The sequence below is a fragment of the Nomascus leucogenys genome, chromosome 16, assembly GCF_006542625.1.
Source record: "Nomascus leucogenys isolate Asia chromosome 16, Asia_NLE_v1, whole genome shotgun sequence".
Lineage (NCBI taxonomy): Eukaryota > Metazoa > Chordata > Mammalia > Primates > Hylobatidae > Nomascus > Nomascus leucogenys.
In genome coordinates, this window is record NC_044396.1 from 48801198 (window position 1) to 48818875 (window position 17678).

Below are 17678 nucleotides of genomic sequence, written 5' to 3' on the forward strand. Positions count from 1 at the left end.
TTTTTATTTTTTTAGTTTTGAGTTTATTTTAATTCCAAAGTTAAACCAAAACAAAAAAACTTGACTTGCTCTTAATTACTGTATTTTTCACCATGAGTATTAGATTGTACTTGTATATTTCACATAGCTTTAAGGTTATTAACATCTTCTTTATGACAGAAACGTTTTTGCTTTATTTAAATAAAATGCCTAGCACCAATTGTGGAAGGAAAGTGACTTCTGAATTCTCAAAACATTTACAGGTAAAAGCAGTCAGTGCAGACTTTTCCTGTACCCTTCTGGAAAGAAAGAAGCATTCCTTTATAAGACATTTAGCCACAGACCTGATGACAAATTAAGACCCCCTTGGGACCAAATTGTGGGACTAATTTTCCACAAAAAAAATGAAATAGACGTATTTTATTATTTATATTATCCTTTCTGTGGAAAATATATTATTTATATATTACATAGTCCTGTTAAACCTGACTTCTCAGACCACATTTTAAAAATAGATTGCGGTCGTTTTATTGCACGTGTTCTGTATTCACACAAGTCAGAATTTTGAGTATTTGTTTCTCATAAACATCATGCTTTGACCCACTGGAAAGCAAGACTGTGAAGTGACACATGACTCATGAGCAGGGGCTGCATGGGAGGCATTGAGAGATTTCTCAGAGCTCCCCATGAGCTGAGCTGGTTGCCCGCTCCAGGAGTAATCAGGACCTACCCTATGGAGCTACAGTTTCATCCCTCTGGGCATGTGCTAAATCACACTAATTCACACAATGCTCCTAAGGGGTAGCAATTAATGCACTGTCTCTTCGGGGGCATTTGTATTGCTTACAATGAGTGGATCTCTAACTGACAGGACATGAATCCAGGGCTATCCCTAAGCCTAAATTCATAGACAGGAAGTCTCTAGCTCTTGTTGAAGGTTTTCTTGCCTGACTTCAAAACTGCATCTGACCACAGAATCATTACTCGCCACCCTGAGAGATGGAGCCTTGAGCTAATCTCAGACAAGGGCAACCACAAGGTACCTACTTTTTTTTTTTTTTTTTTTTTTTTGAGATGGAGTCTGTCTCTGTCACCCAGGCTGGAGTGCAGTGGAACCATCACAGCTCACAGCAGCCTCGACCTCCTAGGCTCAAGCAATCCTCCCATCTCTTAGCCTCCCAAGTAGCTGGAACTGCAGGCATACACCACCTCACCTGGATAATTTTTGTATTTTTCATAGATAGAGGTTTCACCATGTTGCCCAAGTTGCTCTCAAACTCCTGGGCTTAAGGGATACACCTGGCTTCCCAAGTGCTAGGATTACAGGCATGAGCCACAGCACGCAGCCCTAAATTTCATTCTGGTTAAATTGCAGGTTTAGAGTGTCAAATTAGAATAATCTGTAATCCATTTCCACTTGGCCATCAGTTGCTAAATATTAAATCTGTGTCATTGGACAAGTTTTTGATTTCCCTAAACCCATTTGTTCTTGTGTAAAATGAGGATAATATTGGTAGGGATTTTGTAATTAGAGTAATGTTAAGATCTTAGCACAGAGCCTGGAACACAGAAAAAGTCCACCAAATGGTAGCTAGTATCATTTCGTGTTATGAGTTGAAACTAATTAGTTCTAGAGTCATAACATCTCAGACTAGAAGGGACCTTCCTGGTCTCCCAGTCCAACCGCGACTCTCCAACATGCATCCAAGCAGTCGTGTCTGTGCAGGACAGCTTCCAAGATACTCAACATTTGACGTAAAACTCTTCCATTGGGACTATTGCCAATAGCGGTGAGGAGGAGGGAAAGTGGCGTGAAGGCATATTTGCCAAAATGGGCTGTATGAAAATATAACCTGACTTTTCTTGCACAGTTGGATTTCTGAGCACAGAAGTGTTGCAAGTTATCCTACTGGAATGGAATGTAAACTACAATCTAAGGTGTTACTTTGTGAAAGGCACTTTGAAAACAAACCCCCTCTCAAATCTTTTATAAACCACAGCTGTTAAAATCCAGAGGTACCCAGTTAGGGAGTAGAGATTTCTTTCCGACACAACTAATAAATGAGAGACTGCTCTGAAAACCTCGGCATGCATCACTTAAGCCTGGGAGTTGCACAGTGACACTCAGCTGGTGCCTGGCACCGGCAGAGATTATCATTGAAGTATTGAAGGTTATGCCAGGAATCACAACATTGCCACCTGCATTCTGGCTGGGAATCACAAGCCTGCCAGGAAAAGTCGATGCAAGCCCTCCATGTCCTTCCTCAGTGCCAGGGGCTGGAGGACTCTGTTAGGGATCAGCTTCACCCCCCATCTGCAATTCGACCTTGTTCCTGAGTCATTGTCCTCCCCGAGCCTCAGTGTGTTCACTCACCAAGTGGTGACAATTGTGAGCACCTGCCTTCCCTACCTGATTATTAAGGGCTTTAATGAATTTCATTTTCATAAAGTGCTTTCATATCGTTGACAGAACATTTCTATCCCAGTGTAGGGGAAAAACCATTATCATTATTGACCTCAGAGTCAAAAGAGATACTTTTTCAGGCTTCCTTACTAATAAAATGGTAGTATCAAATGTTTATAGAATGCTTTTCATCATAGACACAAACACAAAATTTTAAAGTTCACAATTTTGAAATATGAATTTGTTGCATTATTCAATGTTGCCAGTTACAGTAGAGTTGCTCTAATGATTCTCAGTGCAGATGGCCAGAGCTGGCCTCAGATTCTCAGTTCATTAAACAGTCCTTCCTTTGACCAACAGGCCTCTCATTGTAAGGCCGCCAGGGTCTTGGCTGATGTCAAAAGCCCCATTCTACCCTGGGTGGATTGTTCACATAAAGGATTCCCATACGTATTCTGCTGCAGATAGGGATGGGGCTGGCTCTGCAGATGTCGCTGCCACCAGCACTGTCACTTTTGCTCATCACACGATCTTGGGTCTCTTTCCAGAGAGTTGCACAAAGCTCAATTCAGAGTTCGCCTGTGACTGATGCACACTTGGCCTGCAGATGGACAGAGGAGGAGAAAAAGGCATCCCAGTGTTCTTCCCCGCTTGCCTGGGAAAGCTTAGGAATTCTTGGCCTCTTTACCAGCTTCGACTTAGGCTGAAAAACAAATCAGAAAGTTGCCAGTGGTTTCATTCAGTCTATGGAACTGGGGGTAATGTGACTCCGTGAGTGAAGCCATCAATGCACAAAAGTCAGGAAACCCAAGATTGCCATTCCCACCATCCATGGAGGCTCTCTGCACAGGTGACCCTGTGTCCCTGCTGGGGCGCCAAACTGCATCCTTGGCAAAGCACAGAGCCACGAGGCCAGTCATCCTAGGAGTACATCAGCCTTTGGGGACTTAATCATGGGGAAAACGGTCTCTGCATTCATGGTACTATAATTTCAACTCTTAAATATATTCATTTGTCTTTAAATTGACTTTTAAATGCAGTATCATATATTTACTGAAAAGTTCATAAATGCTCAATGAGCACCTCACTGAATTTTTACAACATGAATACACCCACAGAATCAATAACCAGGCAAGAAATCAAGCACTGCCAACACCCAAGGAGGCCCCAGTCAGCCTCTTCTCCATCTCTAATATGATGATAAAACCTGACTATAAACATTAACAAAGGAATGGGATGTAAATAGACTCTGGAACTCTAGAAGAGATTAGAAAATCTTGTTTGAAAGTATCTTCTGAAATTGAGATTCCTGGGAACACTGGCAGACGTTGCTATCATTAGAATTCTCGCCCAGCTAGCAGAATAAAGGGTGTGGTTACCCTGAAAAATTCCACAGGCAGTATCTCCAGAGATGGTTGTATAGCACCTGTGCCCTTTCTTCCGAGACGCAGATATTCCCAGTAGAGGAAACACACGTGTCCTTGGTGTTCCCAACCAAGGACACCATGAGAAGCTCTGCAGAGCAGATCAGTGCTGGCTCCACCCTGGGCCTCTGAGTCAGATGTCAGGCCTGGCCATGTAAATTTCAAAAACTTCCCAAAGAGATTCTGAAGTGCATCCTTGGATGAGAACAACTCTCTCAAAGTGTTATTCATTTTGTTATTCTATTACACACTTTCCAAGCCCATTCCCTCTGACAACAAAAGAATGAAACCCAGCAAAGGCACAGGAAGGGGGTCAGGTGAGTTTCTTCTCCCCCTTCCTTACTTCATCTGGGCTGATTTTGCCTAATCAAAATGGCTCCAATTACCCACAGAACTGGTCAAAATCCCAACCTCCAGAGATCAGCTCCTTTTGTATGTAACTCCAGGCCTTTGCCTGCATCTAAAATACTCTCTTCCTCTTCTCCACACGGCAAACTCCCACATGTTGTGCAAAATCCAGACTAATTGTCTCCACTCTGTGTTTCCCGACTTAGTCCTTCTGTGCTCCATAATATCCCATTAAAGCCCACTTAACAGTTATCAATGGCTTTTTTTTTTTTGAGACAGAGTCTCACTCTGTCACCCAGGCTGGAGTGCAGTGGCGTGATCTCGGCTCACTGCAACCTCCTCAGCCTCCCGAGTAGCTGGAATTACAGGCTAGCGCCACCACGCCCGGCTAATTTTTGTATTTTTAGCGGAGACAGGGTTTCATCATGTTGGTCAGGCTGGTCTCAAACACCTGACCTCGTGATCCACCTGCCTTGTCCTCCCAAAGTGGTGGGATTACAGGCATGAGCCACTGCGCCCGGCCATCAATGGCCTCTTTATGGTTCTTGGCATATCACATTGTAATGACCTTTTGTGCTGCCTGTACCACCAAATAGACTGAGATTTTCCTCTTTAAACCTCTGCATTCTCATGGCCTAGAATGAACCCTGGAATATGGTAAATAAATAAATGATGGATGTATGCATGGATGGATGGATACTTAGAAGTGCTTTGTAAAGTGCAAACCATTCCATTTCCATCCACTCTGTAAATCTCACATACAAATGGCTATCTGGAACTCAAACATCCCTTTTTCCCTAGACTCCATCCTTCTCAGCCTCCAAGTAGCGATCCAATTCTTTTCCATTTCAACAGGAACTAGAAACTCTACACCTTCACTATGTACTATAATTGTCAGCAAAATTTTATCTTTCTTTCCAGCATCATTATTCTCTGAGACTTACTTCCAAAGTCTAACATTACCATGGGCCTTTTGCCTCTCTCTTTTACCCTAAAAAGCAAACATGGAGCAAATAGTCCCCTTGGGTTGGGGGCGGGAGGGGGTGGGGTTCCACCCAGGGAACAATGGCATCGAGGCCAACCCAAGCCTGCATTATGGCTCAGCAGGTGGTTCAGTGGCTGCTGGATGTATATACACAGCAATGGATTTCTTGGGAAGACTAAGCTACAGCCAGCCCCGGAGGTGACAGTGAGTGGAGAGTTCTACACATAGAGCTGCCCCACAGTGGCTGGTGGTTTCCTTTATGGAGGAAATGTTTTGGAATCCCAGTCCTAGCATGTGATGGTTTTCCTACATTCCAAGAGCAGCCATGTGGCAGAGGCATGCTCAGAATAAGGCATTTGAGTAAAAATGGAGTAAAAACTGTAAAGTTAGAGGGAGAGGGAATTGAACAGCTGGAGATACGGGGTATTAACTAAGATGTATCTTAAAGTGATATGAATTAGTGTGTTCCTTACCATGGGAAACCAGTGTGGGAAGGTTTAAACAGCCATGGTGGCTCACACCTGTAATCCCAGCACTTTGGGAGGCCGAGGCAGGTGGATCACTTGAGGTCAGGAGTTCAAGAGCAGCATGGCCAACATGGCAAAACCCTGTCTCTACTAAAAACAAAAAATTAGCTGGGAGTGTTGGTGGGTGCCTGTAATCCCAGCTTCTTGGGAGGCTGAGGCAGGAGAATCGCTTGAACCCAGTAGGAGGAGGGGGGTGCAGTGAGCCAAAATCGTGCCACTGCACTCCAGCCCAGGCGACAGAGACTCTGTCTCAAAAAAAATAAATAAAATAAAACAAACAAACAAACAAAAAAGAAATCATGTAAATAGCATCGTTAACAATATGTCAGAATTTCACATTAGAATAATGCCAGAGCTTGACAAAATATTAGAGACCACATACATCAAACCCATGATTTTATATAAGGCAACTGAATTACCAAGACAAACTATGAACAACTTTCATAGCAGGGTCAATCATGATATCCATTTTGTAGTCCAATTTGAATGTTATTCAGACCTACCCAACCTCAAAAATTCCCACCTGGTGTCTGTTATGATGTCTTATGTATTCCCAACATTTTTTTCATTTCTTTGAGGAACAATATCGTGTTTCCAGAAAGTGCACGTTAAAAACAAATCTGTTGTCAAATTGAACGGCAGTCCACAAAGTAAATGTCCTGTACTCTAAAAGTCAAGGTCATAAAAGTTAAAAACAAAAAGGCTGATGAACTGTTCCAGACAGAAGAAAGACAGAGAGACATGACAGCAAAATGAAACGTGAAAGCCCAGGTTGGATATTGGCTCCTGGACCAGGAAAAGAACCATTTTCTTTTCCTAAAAAATACATAAGAGAAATAGTTAATACAACTCAAATAAGATCTATAGATTAAATGCATCAATTTCCTGATTTTATCATTATAGAGGAGAATGACCTTGTTTTTGGAGAAGACACACTGAAGTACTGGGGGTAAAAGAGCATGGGCCACACATTTTTTTTTTTTTTTTGAGACAGAGTCTTGCTCTGTCACCCAGGCTGGAGTGCAGTGGCACAATCGCGACTCACTGCAACATCCATCTCCCGGGCCCAAGCAATTCTCCTGCCTCAGCTTCCCGAGTAGCTGAGATTACAGGCATCTGCTGTCACACCCAGTTAATTTTCGTATTTTTAGTAGAGACAAGGTTTCACCATATTGGTCAAGCTGTCTTGAACTCCTGACCTTAGGTGATCTACATGCCTCAGCCTCCTAAAGTGCTGGGATTATAGGCATAAGCCACCGCGCCCAGCTGGGCCACGCATATTAAAGTCACCTTCATGCATCTCAGCAGGAATAAGGAGACAAGTACCTGCAAGGATAGCATGCCCAACTGGGAGGCGGTGCAGAGCCTCAGTGATGCAGCCTCTTGTGCTGCCAGATTCCCCCCTAGTGATGGCATAGAAGTGGTTACACACATTGCTTAACACCTCCACTGCCCTTTGTTTCCTCAGCTGAGGGTGTGAAGAAAAATACTAGTGGTCAACACTTAACGAAAACCTTCATCAGTGCCAGGCACTGCTTCAAGCGCCTCACCTGCATTACCAACAACCTTTTACAAATGAGAAGACCGAGGCACAGAGAGTGAAGCAACTTGCTCAAGGTCACATAGCTGAGTGTAACCAAAACTGAACCACTCCCTTATACCATGTCTCAGGTCCTAGCATTTCTGTGAAACATAAACGAAATATGTCAAGCACTGAATTTAGAGCCCATGGGCAGGAAGTGCTTGGTAGAGGTTAGCTTAATCATCAGTGTTAAGTTCACCACCACCATGAGTGAAAGATATGCTGCAGTACCCAGGCCATCGGCTGGACCCTAAGTCCTCAGCGCTAAGGTTCCTTTCCTCGCTAACTGTTGTGTAGAGTTTCATCAAATCATGCAGTCCATAAGCTAAACTCCAGATATCTCAGAAGAGCTAAAACAAAACTAGGAGTAACAGAAGTAATATCTTCTTTCTTGTAACAATCGATAACTTTGTAGGTTGGTTTCATAAAACTTGGCTGCATGATTCATTTAGACCTGAGGATATTTTCCAAACTATTTGGATTCCTTTTTAGGACACGACAAAACTGGGTAGGGGGGGAAGATTTATATTCAGTCATAACTGTGGTATAGATATTTCAGACATGTATTTGGGCTTTTCTCTAGAAATCATGCTAATATATCTTGTCTAGTAAAAGATACCGGATGCCATTCACACAAGTCACTTTTCTGTTTTTTAAGATTTTTGGTTCCTTAAAGAGTGGACTTTAATGGTGTATTAGTCCGTTTTCACACTGCTATAAAGAACTACCTGGGACTGGGTAATTTATGAAGAAGAGGTTTAACTGACTCATTGTTCCACAGGCTTAACAGCAAGCATGACTGGGCGGCCTCAGGAAACTTACAATCATGGTGGAAGTTGAGGGGGAAGCAAGCATATCTTATACAGCAGAGCAGGAGAGAGAGGAAAAGCAAAGAGGAAACTGCCACACACTTTCAAACTACCAGATCTCATGAGAACTCACTCACTATCATGAGAACAGAAAGCAGAAAGTCTGCCCCCATGATCCAATCACCTCCCACCCGGACCCTCCTCCGACACATGGGGATTACAATTCAAGATAAGATTTGGGTGGGGATACAGAGCCAAACCATATCAGATGGGTTTTTTGGTAGTTTTTATTTGTTTATTTGTTTGGTTTTGGGGTTTGGGTTTGTTGTTTGTTTTTTGTTTTCTTGAGACAGGATCTGACTGTCACCCAGGCTGGAGTGCAATGATGCAATCTGGGCTCACTGCAACCTCCACCTCCCAGGCTCAAAACATCCTCCCATCTCAGCCTTCTGAGTAGCTGAGACTACAGGCACGCCCCACCCCATCCAGCTAATTTTTGTGTGTGTGTATTTTTGGTAGAGACGGGGTTTTGCCATCTTGCCCAGCCTTGTCTCTAACTCCTGGGCTCAATCAACCCTCTGTCTCAGCCTCCCAAAGTGCTGGGATTACAGGCATGAGTCATTGCCCCCAGCCTGTTTTTGTTTTTTGAGGTGGGATCTCACTCTGTGGCCCAGGTTGGAGTGCAGTGGCAGCAATCTTGGCTCACTGCAACCTCTACCTCCTAGGTTCAAGTAATTCTCCCACCTCAGCCTCCCAAGTAGCTAACAGGCGCATGCCACCACACCCAGCTAATTTTTTAATTTTTTTAGAGACAGGGTCTCCCTGTGTTGCCCAGGCTGGTCTCAAACTCCTGGGCTCAAGTGATCCTCCCACCTTGGTCTCCCAAAGTGCTGCGATTAGAGGCCTGAGCCACTGCGCCCAGTTGCTTTGATGGTTTCTACTTGGTTGGTGCTGATACTGAATGGATGGGTCATCCAGTCATACTCCTTAAGTTCAAAAGGACACTGGATTCGTCAGCTAGGGCTACTGTAACAAAGCTCCACAGATCAGGTGGCTTAAACAACGGAAATATATATTCTCCAAGTTTTGGAGGCTAGATACCCAAAATCAAGACATCAGCAGGGTTGTTTCTTCTGAGGCCTCTCTCCTTGGGTCTTCATATGATCTTCCCCCCTCCATGTGTGTCTGTGTCCTTATCTCCTCTCCATATAAAGACACCAGTCATGTGGGATTGCAGCCCACCCTAACAGCCTCATTTCAACTTAATCACCTTTGTAGAAACATCTCCAAATGCAATAAACATTCTGAGGTACTGGGGTTAAGACTTCAACATGTGAATTTGGGGTGGGGACCCAATTTCACCCAAAACAGAGACTGAGACAGAGGGGAAGACAGAACCCACACACGTGTCTTCAATTCTAGGAATGAATATTCCCTGGAAGTTTCATTGTTTGTGAAACACTATTTCTAACTTCTGATGCCACCTGTCTCCTCCAAATCAGCCTCCCTGGGAACTAATTCAACAAAGGGTCCATCCTAGCAAAGTTTTCAGAACCTTCTCTTGCATCTCCATAAACTCCTTCTTGAAGTCCACTGTACACCCCTTGACATCCCCACCCAGCTGACCCTGCGCCACCATCTTCTAGAGAACTTCCAGTATCCAGGAATACAAGATTCTTGTGCTTAATATGTTGGCACCATTGCCGCATTCAACGCTCAACCAATATGGCTAAGCAACTTGGAAATAATCCATCCTCTTAATAGCTGATATAATTTTAGTACTTCATTTACTACAAACATTGAATTTTTCCTTCAGGCCTGATAGAGAACAGCACTGACAACTTCCAGAAACATATTTGAAATGCCTGACATAGTGTACACAGCTGATGAGAACTGTTCCGAGTGTGCTGTGACAAAAACGAGGAAAAGTCGACAAGAAATCACTAATCCAAAATGAAAGCTCTCCAAAGCTCCCCGCCTCACATCCCGCTTCTGATTGAGGGACCCGTGGCCTGCACACCTGCGACGGCCACTAATCCCCCAAGGGACCGCAGGCCTCTGTCTCCGTGTCAGTTACACAGGAGTGAAAAATAGACTGTTCTCTGCTCCCCAAACAATGTAAGGAGGGAAAAATGAGATGGAACTGTAAGAAAAACTTGGGTAAAAGTCAAAATAGATTAAATAAATTTAATTTTAATTCCTCACTGTCGAAACCGACTTAAATACATTGAATTTGTTATTTTTATTCTGGCATTGTTTACCAGGTTATAAAGATGAGATGGCTCCCACAGTCAAACGTCTGTCTTCAACTCCATGAAAAGATTTAGAGCTGTGATTTCATTGCCCTTATCCGATCCTTACCGAATTTCCGTGGCTCGGGACTTCCTCCTACACGACAGAAGATAACCCGGCCACTGAAGAGAAACTCATTTCACTTGTAGGCCGCGTGTAGTAAAATCTGTGACCACCAGGGGGCAGCACAGACCTGGTGCTGCTGTAGACCTGGTCGCTGGGTGTTCGCTGCGGGATTTCTCCAGCCACAGGGTCCTCCCTTCCCCCAGGAAAACCTCTCTGCGCTGCAGGAATCTGAAAGTGTTCAGGAGCTGCGGGCTGTGGCTCTGGTCTGCTGATGGCAGACCCTTGCCCTCAGGATGCCCTCCTGCCCAGTGCTGGGCAAGGGACTCCGCCCTGGGAGCTGAGTCAAAGCCGGACTGGGCTGCCTTTGGTGCTCAGGGTGGTCCCTGAACACGAGCCTGGGGACAGAGACCAGACCCAGGATCCACAGGCCACACAAAGCATCTGAACCTGAACTCACAGTCTCCAGGCCCGGAGATCTTTCTGAAGACTCAGGAGGCAGGAACCAGGCAGCCCAGGGCAGGGGCATCAAAGCCCCTGGTCAGGAAAGAAGAGGAAGCCCGTCGGCCTTGGGAAGATTCTAAGAGCAAACCAGGCTCCATATTGACCTTCCGCTGCACTCGCAGAGCGTTTTCTCCTTCTCATTCACTGTTAGCGCGTAAGCCTGGACCAGCACCTCACACCACAGACGAAGGAAGGCACTGCAAGACGCCAGCCACCCAAGCAGAAAGCGCTGAGGCAAGGGGCAGCCCCGCAGGGTGGTCTCCCTGGCTCCCTGTTTGTTGTGAAACACACGCAGCTCCCCGACAGCAGGCAACGCTCATGGTAAACACAAAACCCCAGCCGGGAACCAAGACACCATCAGAACCAGGTGACAAGATCCTGTCACAAGGAAAACAGAAGCTCAGCCTGGCTTGTGTTGGTGGGGTGTTAGGGCTGATGCTTCCACAGCCCTCTCTTAACTTACCTGGTAACTGGCCCAACTCGTCCTGTCACTCAAAACTGGGGGTAGATAGGGGTCCAAGGAAGCATGGCAGGGACAGCTGCGGGGTGACAGGGCTGAGGTGGCTCTGCACCCAGCTCCCCCTGCAGTTCCCACACACGGGCTTCCCATTCATCCCGGTGATTGATGCTCCTGGAAGAGCCTGGAAACTCTGCCTGTGAGCTAATTATTATGGGGAATGACCTGCGTCCTGGTCAGGAGTGAGTAGGGAGATCATTAGGTGAGAGCTGGCTATTCACAAGAGGGCAGCCTTTGATGCGAGCCGAGCAGAAAGTTTGGCCGAAACTCAACACCTCTTAGAAGTACAGATTAGTGGAGAGGAAGAAAGGAGAACGCATTGTGGAAGTTTTCAAGAAGGAGACAAAGATGCCTGTGTTTTGTATAGCTCAGCTGCCTCAGGAAAATGTCCATTTGTTTTCTTTACACTCCTTTTACATTTTAAGTGGAATCTAGTGAATGTGTCTTTTCAGCGTTCCCAATTTCACCATTTTCACTACACCTCGTGTTGCCATTTTAATGAAGCATCATTTTTCCAGAGGGTGTGGGAACAAAACCTATTTAATGACCTCTCTGAGCAAACACTGAGTTCTTCAAATATTTCCCTGAATTAAAATCCCTACCTCACAATTCACTTCCTTTTTTAAATGTCAGTTTGCCAACTGCTGCAAACCAATAAACAGGGCTTTCCTTTATCCGCAAGCCAGAGGGCTCCTGTCGAGGCTTATGGCCCGGGGGTGCCTGAGAAACCCCTGCTCTCCGCGTCTGGCTGCTGCCCTCGGAGGGCCCAGTGGACGCAGCAATCCTCCTGGAAGCACAACATCATGTGCCTTGCATCTCTGCAGCACACGTGTTTAGGGGACTCAGCCAAAACCTGGGAGGACCTGGGAGATTCTCTGGTCCAGCCCCTCACTCTACAGACAGGGAAACTGAGGCCAGCAAGGAGAGGCGTGCAACCAGCCACACAGGGCATCACCAGTAGAACAGGAAGGCCATAAAGAATAAGCAGGTTTGGGGCTGGGTGCAGTGGCTTACACATGTAATCTCAGCACTTTGGGAGGCCGAGATGGGCCGATCACGAGGTCAGGAGATCGAGACCATCCTGGCTAACACGGTGAAACCCCATCTCTACTAAAAATACAAAAAAATTTGCTGGGCACAGTGGTGGGTGCCTGTAGTCCCTACTCGGGAGGCTGAGGCAGAAGAATGGCATGAACCCTGGAGGTGGAACTTGCAGTGAGCCGAGATCACACCACTGCACTCCAGCCTGGGCAACAGAGCAAGACTCTGTCTCAAAAAAAAAAAAAAAAAAAAAGCAGGGTTGGCCCCATGTGGCCTCAGCATCACTTAGGGCAATTGTGCAAAATGCATATTATACCCTTCCCAAATCTACTGAATTGGAGCTTCTAGAGTGGGAACTGGAAATGTACATTTCAACTACATTCCACATAGTGATAAACATTAACTTTTGGGAAGAACTACTAGTAGTAGAAAGAATAGGTTTGGGCTGGGCGCAGTGCCTCATGCCTGTAATCCCAGCATTGTATAGACGGAGGCCCAAGCAGGCAGGTCAACTGAAGCTAGGCATTGGAGACCAGCCTGGCCAACATGTGAAACCCCATCTCTACTAAAAATACAAAAAATAGCCAGGCGTGGTGGCGCGTGCCTGTAATCCCAGCTACTCAGGAGGCTGAGGCACGAGAATCGCTAGAACCTGGGAGGTGGAGCTTGCAGTGAGCCTAGATTGCGCCACTGCACTCCAGCCTGGGCGACAGAGTAAGACTCCACCCCCCCACAAAAAAAAAATAGGTTTGAATCCCATCTCTGCTGCCTACCAACTCACTTACTTTGGCAAGGTAATGTTTCTGAGCTCCATTTCCTCATCGGTCACTGGGGAGATTGCTATGGAGACATCGTGAGATGGTGCATGTAGGCACACTCAGGTCCTGGGGCCTGGCACAAGGAAGCACTCTCTCAGTGTCACCTGTCCTCTAGAGGCAAGCACAACACACAACTTCTGGAGTCCCCGAGCCCCCACTTATAGACTGTAGGAGCTTGGGCACATTATTTGTCTCTTTCAAGCCTCAGCTTCCTTATCCATAAATGGAGATAATAATATTACTTCCTCCCAGGAATGCAGTGAAGGTAAAAAGTAATATCAAGTTGTAGCAGCACAGTCTAGTCATGAAGCAAAACCACTGCAGGTCTTTCAACAGACAGATTTCAAGGCAGGGATTTAGTTCCACAGGGGACAGAAGAGCTAAGTTGCCAAAGAGAACAGAGGCCATCTAGAGATAGGCTGCTGGAAGGACAAAGGAAGATGGCTGTTTTGTAGAGCCGGGGAGTCAAGCCAGGCACCCCAGTAGGTGCTGGAGCATGGTGGGGCAGGGGAGCTAACGCCATGGAGAATTAACTGCTGCTGGATATGGAGATACCATACAAGGAAGATGGGAAGGAGAGAAAGGCCCAGGCTTCTCTTTTCCCCCAACCCTGCAGCCTCCTACCAGTGCCTCTCCTTGCCCAAAGGAGGTAGAAGTCAGAAGATACAGGAGCCTGGGCAGTGTATCCAGAGACACAGAGCAGAGAGAAAGGGCAAACAAGCAAATGCCTAGCACACACACAGAAAAGCACTTACACATTCTCAAACACAGAGGGAGTATCCTGTTAGCACTTGTCATCGTCACTGTTAACAACAAAATACGACAGCCTGAAGGAATAGGCTCTTAGCAAGAAAAGTGTGTCTGTGGGAAGCCTGCCTTTCATTAGTCACGCACAAGCATCATTTCTCCAGGAGTGGCTACCATATGGAGGGAAAGTCCTGAAATTAGAGCCCCAGATGTGCTTCTTATAAAGGGAACCTCTGTCTATGAAAACATGAGTTTCACCTGTATCCTAAGGCTGTAATGAGATCAGAGACATAAAGGTGTTTAAAAGTGCTATGCCAATACGGGGCATGCTTGTATTCTCCAAAGGGGGCATCTTCAAAAAAATAGTTGTTTCATAAGTTCTTGATTACTTAACAGAGTTCTGATAACAGAAGTGTTATTGTTTGGGGATTATATTTGTTCACAGTAACTGCATTTTATATCTTTACAATGAAAATCAATTCACTTTTCAATACTGGCTTCTTATTTGCTAGCTCTCTGGTCTACTAGGTCATTGCACTAGGCACTGTGAAATATGCTGAAATTTACTATTTTTAATATACTACTAAAATGTTTAATTTTCCCCCCAGAGTACTACATTATATGTTCAGGAATATTTTACTTTGTTGGTTTCAGCAAAGAGTGCTCTGGGATGTGGTCAAACAGCCAGGCCACCCCGAGTGTCAACAATCATGCAGCAGCTGGCAGAGCTTGTTCGGCATGGATAAGCCAGGTGTGCGGCCTGGATCCAGGCCCACACGACAGGAGCAACCAGGGTGGCCCAAGAGGGAGACCAGGACAGACCAGGGACACGGTTGGGATGCAGCATTTGAGGGCTCAAGTAGCTCCACAGACAGGTCTGGGCCCTTTGCTTCAGCTCAGGAGGGTCCATGTGTGACTTTTGCAAGGGGAGAAGCAAGCCCCAAATTGGTGTGGTTTGACATTTGCCAAAAAAGAGAGATGTAGGCCAAGCGTCTTAAGATATTTATCTTAAGGAACATTCCCAAGACGGGGCAAACAGGAGATGCCAGGAATTAAGGGTATTTGGACTTGGACACAGGGATGGAAACCCCTCGTTTTCCCTGCGCCATATGCAGAGACCCAAAAGCGGTAGCATGGAGGGAACTCTCACTCAAGAATATGGAGAAAAGCTTGTCCTCAAAGAGCTAAATCAGCAGGTCTATATGTGATATCAGGTAGGGGATCTACGATTCTAGTTCTTCGTGGTCTGGTCTCACCAAGACTGTTGAAATGTGTTTGAAACCACCCAAGATGCAGTAAAGGGGACCCAAGGATCACCACTGGAAAGGATTTAAATTGTGACTGCAATCAGGTAAGCAGGAACTTGGTCAACTCTGTTGAATTCTGTTAGGAGAAAAGCTGTTTGAACTTGAAAGCACAGGCAACCTCACACACAGAATATGTAAACTTGAAGACCCGGGTGGGCTAGTATGCACACAAACTCAATGAAGGGAGGAGGCAGGGTGGCCTATCGAGCCTAGCACTATAATCAGTGGACATAAATATATATGGCCTCTGAAACACACTGATTTATTATCTAAATTAGACAACTCCTTCACTTTGCTCCGATTCTATATTCATCGGGGAGCCTCCTGAGTATAATTTTGACTCCCCTAGGAAAGCTGCTGAGAGAGATAACAGGCTCATCATATTGCCTGAAATATCTCAGTCAAAAGGATGCTTAAGGTTCTTATTGCAAAATGATACTGGTACTTTGATTTATACATCAGTCTCTTGTCATGTTGGTTAATAGGAGTTTGCCCCCAGAGAACCAGATTCACACCAAGTATCCTTAAAATTTATAACGTTTGAAGCTGCAAAGCTGAAAAGCTGACCTGCTATAGTATAGAATCTGCAGAAGGTAAATGCTAACTGAGGAGCTATGTAAGCATTCACCCAGCCAACCTCCCTTGATAACATCCCAACATTGCCACATGCCACGTTTTAAATTTAAACAAATAACAGTATAACAGTGTTGGGTGTGTACGTGCCAGTTCATTTCCAATGTTCCACACTGTAAAACAGCTTGAAGCCTGTAAAACTGGAGATATTATTGTCTTGGGCCAGATCTGTGCTGCAGGAAAGGATTCAGGGTCTTTGAACTATAAATAAATTCAGTTAACACTGGGCATTAAATTGTGAACTGCTACAGCATAGTTTAGATATGGTAAGTCACAGAGCAATCAGTACAGTTTTCTATGTAGCTCCAACTACATTTCCTTCAGAGCCTTTTAGACACTTCTGGGACTTTTATAGTTTCTTAACAATTTAAAATTTTTGTACCAAAAATCAAATAGTATTCTGGCCATTAAACAAATGACCCACAATATGTGATAACATTTTAAAAATCAAGAAATAGGAGACATTATAACTAAAGAGACAAACAAATTTGACCCTATGAAAGTTTCAAATTTCTATGAAGGTAACTATTAAAATTGGAATTTAAAAGGCAAACATATTGGAAATATATTTGCAGCAAATATGGCAATAAACAAGCAAAAATTTGATTGAAAAGTATTTGAATTGCCTGATAAATAAATGAAAATTAAAAAGAGAGAAATCCTATTACATGCCTATTAAAAAGTAAGCAAATATACCTAACAAAAATTAAGAGATTAATATCCATTGCAAGCACAGTTGGGAAGAGTTAGATTCTTGCATGCAGCTGTTAGCAGCCCATATTTACATGATTCTTTTTATTATACATCAAGAGTAATGGAATCATTTACATTCTTTTACAACTACTCTGACTTTAAGATATTTACACTAAGGAAAATATTTATTTATTTATTTATTTATGAAAAGGTCTTTGTCACCCAGGCTGGAATGCAGTGGTAAGATCACCACTCACTGCAGCCTCAACCTCCCAGGCTCAAGTGATCCTCCCACCTCAGCCTCCCAAGTAGCCAGACTGCAGGCATGCACCACCACACCTGGCTAATTTTTTATTTTTTACAGAGACAGTGTCTCACTATGTTGCCCAGGCTGATCTCTAACTCCTGGGCTCAAGCAATCCTCCTACCTCAGCCTTCCAAAGTGCTGGGATTACAGACGTGAGCCACTGTACTTGGCCTGAACATACTTACTTTTTTTTTTTTTGCAGTTGCAAGATTTAATAGAATGAAAACAGAGCTCCCATATAATGGGAGGGGACCCAAAGAAGGTTGCCGCTCCCTGCTTGAATGCCTGGGTTTATATCCCGATCATTGTCCCTCCCCCTGTGCTCTCAGGTGATGTATGATTTGACTATTTCTTTACATCCTGCTTTTAGCCTTATTTGTATTTTAGTGAGCCCTCTTTACTACCTGATTGGTCCGGTGTGAGCTGGGTTATAAGCCCCGTGTTTAAAGGTAGGTGTGGTCACCTTCCCCAGCTAGGCTTAGGAATTCTTAGTCAGCCTAGGAAATCCAGCTAGTCCTGTCTCTCAGTACCCCCTCTCAACAGGAAAACCCAAGTGCTGTTGGGAAGGTTGGCCGATGACCACGCTAACTGCCTTCTGCTGAATTGGGGTGTAGTAGGGGTCGTGCAGTTGAGATTTCCTCAGGAGGGGTGACTTCGATGTCATCAACGTTGGAGAACGGGCTAGCAGGCCAGTCCAG